This window comes from Coptis chinensis, chromosome 7, assembly GCF_015680905.1.
Source record: "Coptis chinensis isolate HL-2020 chromosome 7, ASM1568090v1, whole genome shotgun sequence".
NCBI lineage: Eukaryota > Viridiplantae > Streptophyta > Magnoliopsida > Ranunculales > Ranunculaceae > Coptis > Coptis chinensis.
In genome coordinates this window covers 33,149,601-33,160,883 of record NC_141462.1, presented here as the reverse complement: position 1 = coordinate 33,160,883, position 11,283 = coordinate 33,149,601, and the positions used below count along the sequence as shown (strand labels likewise).

At 36.6% G+C, this 11,283-nt stretch overlaps 1 long non-coding RNA gene across 4 annotated transcripts; it reads right to left on the bottom strand.

Moving 5' to 3' along the window:
- Nucleotides 1-6,107: 6,107 nt before the first annotated feature.
- Nucleotides 6,108-8,411, bottom strand: LOC147487182 (uncharacterized). Of its 4 annotated transcripts, none has more exons than XR_015201628.1 (4): nt 7,877-8,411; nt 7,412-7,576; nt 7,210-7,278; nt 6,108-6,589 (listed from the first exon to the last, which is right to left on the bottom strand). It is a non-coding gene; the product is annotated as an uncharacterized LOC147487182 (long non-coding RNA). The 4 variants fall into 4 exon arrangements; XR_015201629.1 differs by having other exon boundaries at nt 6,108-6,551; XR_015201631.1 differs by having other exon boundaries at nt 7,210-7,275.
- Between the last annotated feature and the right edge of the window lie 2,872 nt (nt 8,412-11,283).

Sequence of the window (11,283 nt, the reverse complement as noted above, 5' to 3'; positions counted from 1 at the left end):
GAAGAAAAGTAAAGAACATTAGCATGATATTAATATTGCAAAACATAAACCATATTCTATACTTCCATCCCCTGGTGTGGGCAATAGAACTAATAACTAAAAACATAAAGAACTAACCTGATTGAATAACATAATGAACTAGAAGAATCATTAAACCTTAAGCACCAGCTTCATCTCCTCCCTTGAAGGAGAAGATTAGCCTTCCATATAGAAGAAAGAACACGAAAAATGAGAAGAAGAAGAGTTGAAGAACATAAAACTAAAAAGACTAATTTATTAAGACTCGACTAGTTAAAACCGAATCTTTTATTATTAATCTCTCTCTGCCTCAAGTTCTAGAGATCAGAGTATAAGTGAATTGGCAAATTACATGAGGCACTTAGGTCCTCTATTTATAGGATGAGTTCTAGAAGCATTCCAAACCACCATTTGTTTCCTAGTACAAATCAACTTCTTTCAGAGTCCAACTTCGTCTCCAAAACTGAGAAGAAAGTGGCTACATTGTCGTTTCATGCGTCTGGACGCACAATCCTTGCGTCTTAGACACAAGAAATGTGTCTAGACGCACGATCCATGCGTCCCAGACGCGGAAATCGATTTTTCCTCTTTTGCTCTATCCTTCTATCCTCTTTTGCGGGCTTTGGTCCAAGCAATGAATTCTTTTGCCTTGGGCTTCCAAATAGGCTTTAAAATATATCCAAATCGCATCTTTAATATCTTCAATTCCTTGGCCTTCTTCATAATTGTCCACGGGCTTCCCATGTGATCCTTAATGCTCTGAATTGCTCTGTTTTACCCCTTTTTCTCTAATATTCCACAAAACTCTCTCTTTCACCTGTAGAATCATAAAACATAACTTACAAACACTATTAGTCCACTAAGATGGCTAAACAATAGGCATAATCGAAGGTTAAATTGCTCTTTTTGAGCATTTATCATCCGCCTTATATCCCAAGATACCACCACTTTCAGCCTGTGAAAGACATTAGAAGACCTCTACGAGGAGACAAGAAAGGACGCACAGAATAGCTCCTGTCACAGAAAAGCAAGAGAGAGGCAAAAGCGAAAAACCATCTCATTCTAGAGGTAATGGCAGAAGAAAATCTAGGAGCGCGAGCAGACCTCCTAAGAAAGACTTGTCGTGTAATCATTTCGGTATCTATGGCCACTTCAAGTATGAATGCATAGAATTGAAAAGGGATGAGAAGACTAGTACCGTACATGAAGACAAGTTAGAGTTTAAAGAAAGCACCACTGGTAGAGACGCCACAGACATCGCTTCAGAAGGTGAAGTAGGAATTGTGTTAGACTGTGACGAGTTACGCTTGAGCACTTCATGCCAGGGTACAGAGTGGGTGATAGATACAGGTGCTTCCTACCACGTCACACCCCAGAAGAATTTCTTCACTACCTACAAATCGGATGATTTTGGTGAGGTAAAGATGGGCAACAATGAAATCTCGAAGACTGTAGGCATTGGTGATGTTCATGTAGAAACCAATGTCAGCTACACCTTGACACTCAAGAATGTAAGACATGTCCCTGACATTCGGCTAAGCCTAATTTCCATTGGAAAGTTAGATGATGATGGCTTTCTAAACTTGTTTGGTAACGGGGTATGGAAATTGAGCAGAGATACGGTTCCATTGTAGTAGCCAAAAAGAAGAAAACTTGCTCGATTTACAAAATATATGCTAGTTTGTATAAAGCAGAGTTAAATGCATCACAAGAAAAAGCTTCCTCCGAACTATGGCATAAGAGACTATGTCATATGAAAGAAAAAGGCATAGAAGTTCTTGCCAAGCAAAAGGACTTGCCAAACATCAAAGGTACGCATTTAAATAGATGTACTCATTGTTTGGTAGGAAAGCAACACAAGGTGTCTTTCTAAAGATTCCCCTCTCACAGAAAAGACAATATCCTTGAGCTTGTACACACAGATTTATGTGGTCCTACGAAAGTAAAGTCCCATGGGGGAGCTTTGTACTTCTTGACTTTCATTGATGATGCGTCAAGAAATATATGGGCATATAGTCTAAAGACCAAAGATGAAGTACTTGGCGTATTCAAGACTTTCCATAACATGGTGGAAAGAGAGACAGGGAAGCCTTTGAAGTGTATTCGCTCAGATAATGGGGGTGAGTACATTGGGCCATTTGAAGAATATTGCAAGAGTCGTGGGATTCATCATGAGCAGACCGTTCCCAAGACTCCGCAACACAATGGTATAGCCGAGAGGAAGAACCGAACCATTATAGAGAGGATGAGATGCATGTTGTCTCACTCTAATTAGTTACCTAGAAGTTACTGGATATAAGCAATGCGCACAGTCATACATGTGATCAACATATCGCCTTCGAATCCTCTGAATAGTGATTATCCAGAGAGAGTATGGTCAGGTAGAGATGTTGATTATGGATACTTGAAGGTATTTGGGTGCAGAGCATTTGTTCATATTCCAAAGGATGGGAGATCCAAGCTTGATGACAAAGCCAAGCAGTGCATTTTTCTGGGTTATGGGGATGAGAAGTTTGGCTACAAACTTTATGCTTCGATTAACAAGAAGTTAATCCGAAGTCGAGATGTTGTGTTTTTGGAAGACCAAACCATAACAGACTTTGAGGATAGTGAGAAGCTATAAGCTTTCACTAATGATCTTGTTGATTCAGAACCAGAAGTTCCTACTGTGGAACATGTAGAAGGCATTGAGAATGTAGAGAACTATTGGTTTGAAGCTCATGATGATGATCTTATTGCTCATGATGAGATAAAACCTATTGATATAGAAGATGCAGATGAAGCGCATTAACCACTACCTGAGCAAGCAGAAGTGCATCCTCCTGAGCCACAAGAAAATGGGGCAAAGAGGTCTAACAGAGAGAGACAAGCTTCAACCAGGTATCCACCACATACATATGTTTTACTATCTGATAGCAGAGAACATATATACTATCAAGAGGCTCTTGAAGGTACAGACAAAGAGAAGTGGTTGAAGGTCATGCATGATGAGATGGATTATCTGCATAAGAATTACATTTATGACATAGTTGAGAAATCAAAAGGAAGAAAAATTCTCAAGAATAAGTGGATCTACAAAGTCAAGCATGAAGAGAATAATCCACACCCAAGGCACAAAACTCGCCTTGTTGTGAAGGGATTCGGTTAAAGGAAATGTATTAACTTTGATGAAATCTTCTCTCCTATAGCTAAGATGACTTCTATCAGGGTAGTATTGGGTCTGACCGCAAGTATGAACCTAGAGGTTGAGCAACTAGATGTCAAGACAACTTTTCTTCATGGAGACCTTGAAGAAGTCTACATGGACCACCCAGAGGGGTTTGAGGTCAAAGGCAAGGAACACCTAGTATGCAAGCTGATAAAGAGTTTGTATGGATTAAAGCAGGCACCGAAACAGTGGTACATAAAGTTTGATTCCTTTATGGTGAAGCATAGATACATGAAGTCCGCTTCCGATCATTGTGTGTTTGTTCAAAAATTTCCAGATGGGAATTTCATAGTGCTCTTGTTGTATGTGGATGATATGTTGATAATTAGCCAGAACATCAACAAGATATCCAAGATGAAGAAAGACTTGAGTAAGTCCTTTGAGATGAAGGATTTGGGTCAAGCAAAGCAGATCGATACTTGGTATGCGGATCACTCGTGACAGAAAGAGTAGAAAGTTATGGCTTTCTCAAGAAAGCTACATTGAGAATGTGTTGAAGAGATTCAACGTGGATCGAGCAAAACCAATCAGTTCCGTTTGGTGGCCAATTCCGCATGACCAAAGATATGTGTCCAAATTGTGAGCATAAGCAGAGTCAAATGGAAAAGATTCATTATGCATCCGCAGTGAGCAGCTTGATGCATGCAATGGTGTGTACAAGACCGGATATTGCTTTTGTCGTTGGTGTTGTAAGCTGTTTTCTGTCAAATCCGGGTAAAAAGCATTGGGAAGGTGTTAGGTGGATATTGAGATATCTCAATGGCACTTCCAAAACGTGTTTTTGTTTTGGTGGGAGTAAGACCTTGCTTGAAGGCTACATAGATGCAGACATAGCAGGTGATGTTGACTCTATGAAGTCCGCCTTCGGTTATCTGTTTACTTTTGCAGGAGGAGCAGTTTCTTGGCAATCTAAGTTGCAAAAGTGTGTTGCCCTCTCCACTACAGAAGTCGAGTACATTGCTACCACAGAGTGTTGCAAAGAGATGCTATGGATGAAGATGTTCTTCGATGAACTAGGGCTAAAGCATAAACATTTTGTAGTTCTATGTGACTGTCAGAACGCCATCCATTTGAGCAAGAATCCGAGTTTTCATTTTAGATCCAAACACATACATGTGCGTTATCATTGGATTAGAGAAATTCTCGAAGACAAGCATTTGTGCATTGAGAAGATCCATACCGACAAGAACGGGTCAGATATGATGACCAAAGTTTTACCGAAAGGTAAGTTTGATGTTTGTTGTGCTACCGCCGGAATGGTAGCACACTCCTCCTGTTGATTTTGGAATGCATGGAGGTGCTCCCCTCACTGTTCGGGAGGGAGAGATTGTTGGAGTTATCCCTCATATGAGAATGAGGAAGAGGAGAGAAAGCAGTTTTGTTCGTGTTAATAAGTCAGAGCGACGCATGCGCTCGATTTAGCCTGGCCCAAGGCGTGCCCGCGCCCTTGCCGTGAAAAAGAAGATAGTTTTTTTCAGCCTCTCACGAAACAATATTACTGGACTTTTGAGGGCATGCGTGCTCGAATTGGTCTTGCCGAGAGCGCGCCCGCGCTCATGCCTAAATTTGCAGATTTCTATTTCTACAGTAACTGCGAAATTGTGGGTTACTATAAAAACCAGAATTAAGGTTTTGGAAAACCTAAGTCACGAATTGAAACCCAATCAAAATTGAGAGAAAACCCTTGCAAAGAGAAAATTTTGTAAGGAGAGATGAGTGATCTAGTAAGGTGGAGAGATTTGAGAGGAGTGATTGTAATCTTCCTTCCCATACTTATAAAATGATTAGCTCTTGTGGAAGTAGGCATTATTGGCCGAACCACGTTACATCTTGTGTTGTAGTATGTTTTACTTACTTTATATTTCTATATCCATAGATTAGAATTGTGGTTGTTGGTTGTAGTAAAAGATTATATTTTTGTCTGGAGTAATAGTTTGCCCAAGTACAAACTATCTTAGTAGGGATCGATTGGCATCGTTGTCCCCAACACTAAAGATCCAATAGAACATCATTGTCCAAAACGTATATCTATATAAATCCTTAAGATAAAAATAATGAATTAGAGTGAAAATAGTAAGCATTCCTTTGGATCTTTACAACAGTTGAGAACAATGTGCCACATGAAGTTGGTTACTTGGGTAGAAGAACTGATCAACAATTAAAGGGTGCCCTCTCAACTTTTTAAACTTAAAAGACAAACAATTTTTGGACAACCGAATGCCGTTGGGATTGTTCTTGGGTTCGGAGGCATGTGTTAAAGACTAGAAAGACTTCCTGCTAGTTTTATTAAGAAGAAAGCAAATAGTGTGGGAATACTTGAAACCTACATTATATTTGGGATTACTTGTAGCTCGGTTCCCTCGCAACTCAATCAGCAAAGAGTGAATGATTGGAGCCCTATAATGCTAATGTTACTTCTGACGATTCAAAATGGAACAGCCACATAGACCTAAATGAGGCACTGAAGGAAATTCTGCAGATAAAGATCCACTCTCATCCTAATGAAGACAACAATCTGGACACCACCTCATACAGAAAAGTATGCTGCCAAATCAGCTTATATTATATAAACATTCTATAAAAGTCAGGTGGTGTCAACTGGTATGAGGCAGTCTAATGCATCCCAGATACTCTCTCTGCATTTGGCTCTCTTCTCTGAAGGTCGTCAGACCAAAGATTGATGCATCCAAAAGAGATTCCTCACTCTGAATGTTGCCTTTTCAGAGTGCACTGCTGGAGAAAACTCGAAGCATCTATCTTTTCTGGTGAAGTTATGCCAAGGAGGTGAGGAGCGGTATAAAACACTTCCTAGATATACATTTGATAAAATCAATGCTATATTACTAATAGGGAGTGATCAAGTAGATTCAAGATCTGCAAATGCAAGAAGACTAACTCTTATAAATTATGAGATCATTTTCCTGTGCTGTGGTAAATTGTATATGGGCTGAGAAGAACAGAAGAAGGTTTAGTTTCAGAGTATACAGTACAACAACATCAGTTGATTCCGGAGATGGTCGCTGAAATGAGATTACGGTGTTTCTTTTTATGCTTCCTATGTAACAAAGTTTATAGATTTAAACTGAACTAACTCAAGCACATGATACAACTGAGACAAGAAGGATGCTGAAGTGACTAATAATCGAAGTTAAAATGAAAGTCAATTCTCTTCTTGCTCCTTCTTCAACCACTATCCAATAACACTCTCTTCCTCAGCTCAGTTACGAATACGTACCCTACCCATGCGATGGCATCACGCCAAGTGGTTTTATACTACTAGTACTCTGTTGCTTGACTTCAAGTCTTCAACAGTCTCTCGTATGCACTACACCACAAAGGTCCTTAGATAGCTTTGGTAAAATGCTATTAAAAAGACGAACAACGTTTACAATAGTGTATGTCATAGAAATGCAACTAATACAATAAGGTTTTGTATCAAGCGTAATTAAATACAGATAGCATTTAGGGTCTGACGCAAAAAATCACGATAGCATTCTAAGACAGGATTCTAAATGCTAACTTTTTCAAGACAGAAAGGGATTCTCAGATTTCATTTTCAGTTGCAAAACTCTAAAAATTATGAAATTAGATCCAGATGGATTCGAACCATCAGCCTCTGAACTAGTGAGTGCTCTCCATTTTGAGCTTATATGGATCCACTGGATAGGAAACAAAATGACACGAGGCAAACATTTAATTTCATCAAGTAAATAAACTCCATCCAAATTCGTGCAAGTTCTAACTAACACAACATTTAGCCATCAATCCACTATCATGTCCACTCATGAAAAAAATGTGAAATCATTTTAGTCTTTGTTTTTAAACAAAAAAAAAAGGCAAGTCTTTGTTTAGGCTTAGGTACTGTCCTTTGCTACATTCACTTCTAGTTTATTAGACCAACATCCAAAAGGCGATACAAACTATAAATACAACTAAAAACAGAACAAAACACACTATTGGAACTAATTCAAAGAGATTGATACCTGCTGGCTCAATTAGCTTTGCAAAAGTAACCTTTAGGGACCCATGCACAAATAAGAACTATGAACCTGCTGAGGATAAGTAGAATGAAAGGCATCTTATAAGTCGGCTTTTGCCCTTCGTAGTGTAGAAGGAAAATAGAGCACAACATTGAAAAATATATGACTGGTTTAATGTACAAGCCTCCGAAGCATGCATACTTACCATTTGGAACTCTGAATACAAAGTGAAGTGAATGAGCATTGCAAGCTCCACACGTTGAATGAGCAAGTCTGACTAAGCATACTCTGTTAGTAGTAAGGAAAAAACTACCTGATATGGCAAAAAATTTGGATATACTTGTAGAGTGACAAGAATACAAGGCAGCAGCTGCAAAAAACAGAATTACGACGTGACATTAACCAACCAAAGGGAATCAATGTCAAAAGAATATACATTCGGTGATAAAAATGAGAAGCAAATGTGAACAACCATCGTGAAGGAACATTAACAATCAGTAGATTAAATCCGTATGTACATGCATAAAAACAGAATGAAATCAACAAGCCAAAACAAAAAATAAAACTCATCTCCGTAAATGGTAAGAATCAACTTTCCTAAACCAATGATCCAGTCACAAAAAACAGGAAATAATCTGACAAGTCATGTAAAACAAAGACAAATAATCACCAAGCTCTCCTACGTGTCCTCCCTATTGATAAGCTCCTTATTGCTCTCCTATGAGTTTCCCTTGCTGATTGATAACTAGCAAACCCATTAAAGTGCCGCACAAATAACGTAATCAGTGCCGCCACAAATGAAAAAAAGTCTTACTAGCACATCAGTTTGTAGGATTTGAAAGTGGAGTGATGGTTTACGTAATCTCATTTCTCTTAATTGGGACAGTGTTCGTTCTAATCTTCTATCTAAAATTACACTTTTTGACCCACACATGACACATGTCCTTACATAAAAGGGTCAAGCAAGTGCTTGATCACATGCTCTCATCGAGTGAGCGGAGCGAACGATTTTGGCAGAAGGGGGCTATACAGACAAAAACCAACTTGGTTGGTTTCTGTCTGTCTGTCCTCAACTTCTCTCTCATTTTTTCTCTTTCTCTTTTACCCATCTCTCTCTCTCCCTCTCCCTCTCCCTCTCCCCTGCATCACCCAACTCTCTCTCTCTCCCTGCAGCTCCGCTCACTCCCCACTGCCACGCAGTATACTAGTATGTAACGGGTTAAGTTTGCACACGTTAATGTTAAATGGCAAAAGTGGAATTAACTAGACCTCTAAACTTCTGAGTCGGTGTTAAGACTGTTTACTGTATTTAAGCTACACAAAACTAAAAGGTAACCCAACTGTCTAAGTACTATTTACGTAAGTGTTCCTAAGTTTCACTTGTAATTTACCAAATTACCCCTAACGAGAATTCAAGACTTTACATGCCTTTAATTTTTAATATGTTTGAATTTTTTTAAAACAAAATATTGAAAAATAAATTATCACTTCATAAGTTCATTAGTAATTTTGTTCATCTCGATAGAGCCGTCGTCTAATGGTCCCGAGTACGCAATGTGTCCATCTATATATTAATAACAAGAGAAAATCACTTTTAAAGTGATTTAATATTTCTAATTTTCACGTCACTTATAAAGTGATCAACAAGTGATATGATTAAACCACATCACAAAATTTACATCACTTCTGAAAGTGAGGTTGTAGACTTTTACTAAGTCATTTTTGAGAAAAATGATGTTCAAACAAGATTATTACCACCAACTACTAACATCACTCATGGAAAAAGTGATGTCAAATTCTATGTACACTATCATATTTTAAAAAGTAATGTTAAAAGAGTGTTGTCATATCATAAAGTTGTTGTAGTGTTAATTTGGTTGAATATATTTAAAAGAGTCTAAAGTTGTATTTGTAGTCTCAACAATAATGTTTGTCGTCTTTAATATTTTATTATTATTGTTGTCTTCTCTCAATTTCTTTTAACTGAAATTAAAACATTTTATTATTATTATTATTATTATTATTATTATTGTTTTTCGAATAGAAAAAACATAATTGTAATAATTTTGAAAATGGGACAAGGTTTAAGATGACATTTAATTTGCGATAGTTTTCGCAACAATTTGAAACAATTACTACTTTTGACGGCTAAAGTACATCGAGCAAACTTCAAAAAACTATTGAGGATAATAATGCAACGGTTTTATTATTTACCGACATCTATGATGCAACACAATTCTCGGCAAAAAATAAATGTCAAAGAGTTGCAATTATAAAATGTGACAAACTCGAAAAAATTATGACAATCATTTACTAGTAGTACTTGCAGTCATAAATCGTTACTAGGTAGCGACGATGGATGAGTATCAATGAAGCTCTAGCTCTGTTGTTGGGTAAAATCAAATTTTTGGTAGTATGAGTGAGATGAGAAGGAAGAATGAATACCAAAATTCGCCATTAATGACTTCTTCTTGCTTGATTTTGTTTAGTTGCAAAGAGGTTTACTTGCAGAGAAGATTTCATGTTGGAAGATGGAATATGAGTGGGAACTGGAAGGCAATGTTATGTGGGAGTTGTTAATGGGCCTTGTATGTTTTCTTGTTTGAGCCAAGAAGCCCGACTTTGTTTACAGTTGTAAGCTGTTATCAACTAACCAATCTAACTAAGTGATCTTCTCCAACTGTTCCAGCTCCTTATTTGATCTTCGAAACTGGATGATTAGTTCACCACAAATAAGATACATCGTTTGTCATCTTAGGTGGTTCGTTGATTATGTGGTACACAATCATGGATCCTAAATGTAACTATGTAAGTGGTTTGTAATATAATACTAATGTTCTTCAACCTGTATTGTACTCCTAGATGAAAAGTGACAAACAATGCGAAAAGTGGCTGCTTTGTTTGTTTGTTTGTTTATTTGTTTGTTTAACATCAAATTTTCTGTTTGAATTGCACTATAAACAAATAAAAAAAAGATGATATATTTACCTTAAAAGGGACGCATCCCATTAAAATGGAACAAACCATAGAGCAAAATAGATAATGGAATCTACACCTGAAATAATAATATATATAACACATTTAGACGAAAATAAAGATAACTTTTAGAAAAAGAATGGAGACATGGGAAAAAAGAGTAGGTTTCATGATAAATCTTCTTGTCCGGTAAAAATTTCCTATAAAAATCCCCCAAAATGGACAAACCCATAAAACCCCCCTGTTTTTAGAAAAATATCACAAAAACATAAATACCCCTGTACTATCTTCTTCTTTCCTCTCTTTTCAACAAGAGAAATGTAGTTTTTTTCTACTTGCATAGAAATCACTTGAACAGAATACAAAAATGAAATAAGATTAACATCATATCATGATAAAATAAAATGAGTAAGTGGTAGATGTCATATGGAAGGTTGTAGATCCGGTTTTTTTTATTACGATTTTGAGATTGAAAATAATTTGAAGATGATATCATTTGAAAAAACTTCCAATCATGATTTCGAGATACAAAAATAAAAAACAGACTTCCATATATCTATGAAAAGTCAGTTTCACATAGCAAAATAATTTTACAAAAAAAATTTTTAGTATGCAAATTTATGTTTACATAATGATGTTTCTCTGCAAATCTCATCACTATGTAAATATGTTTTTGCATAGAAATTTCACTATGCAAATTTATTTTTACGTAGTAATTTTTCTATGCGAATTTATTCTTACATAGTGATTTTATATAAAAATTTATTTTTATATATTGATTTTTCTATTTTTCTTCTTCATCTATTTTGAACAAATCGGCTCCCGTCACTATGTAAACTTGTTTTTGCATACACATTTGAGTATGCAAATTTATTTTTACATAGTAATTTTTCCATGCAAATCCAATCACTATGTAATTTTGATTTTGCATAGAAATTTTACTATACAAATTTTATTTTTGCATAGTGATTTTTCCATGCAAATCCAATCACTATGTAATTTTGATTTTGCATAGAAATTCCACTATACAAATTTATTTTTGCATAGTGATTTTTCCATGCAAATCCAATCACTATGTAATTTTATTATTGCATAAATAAA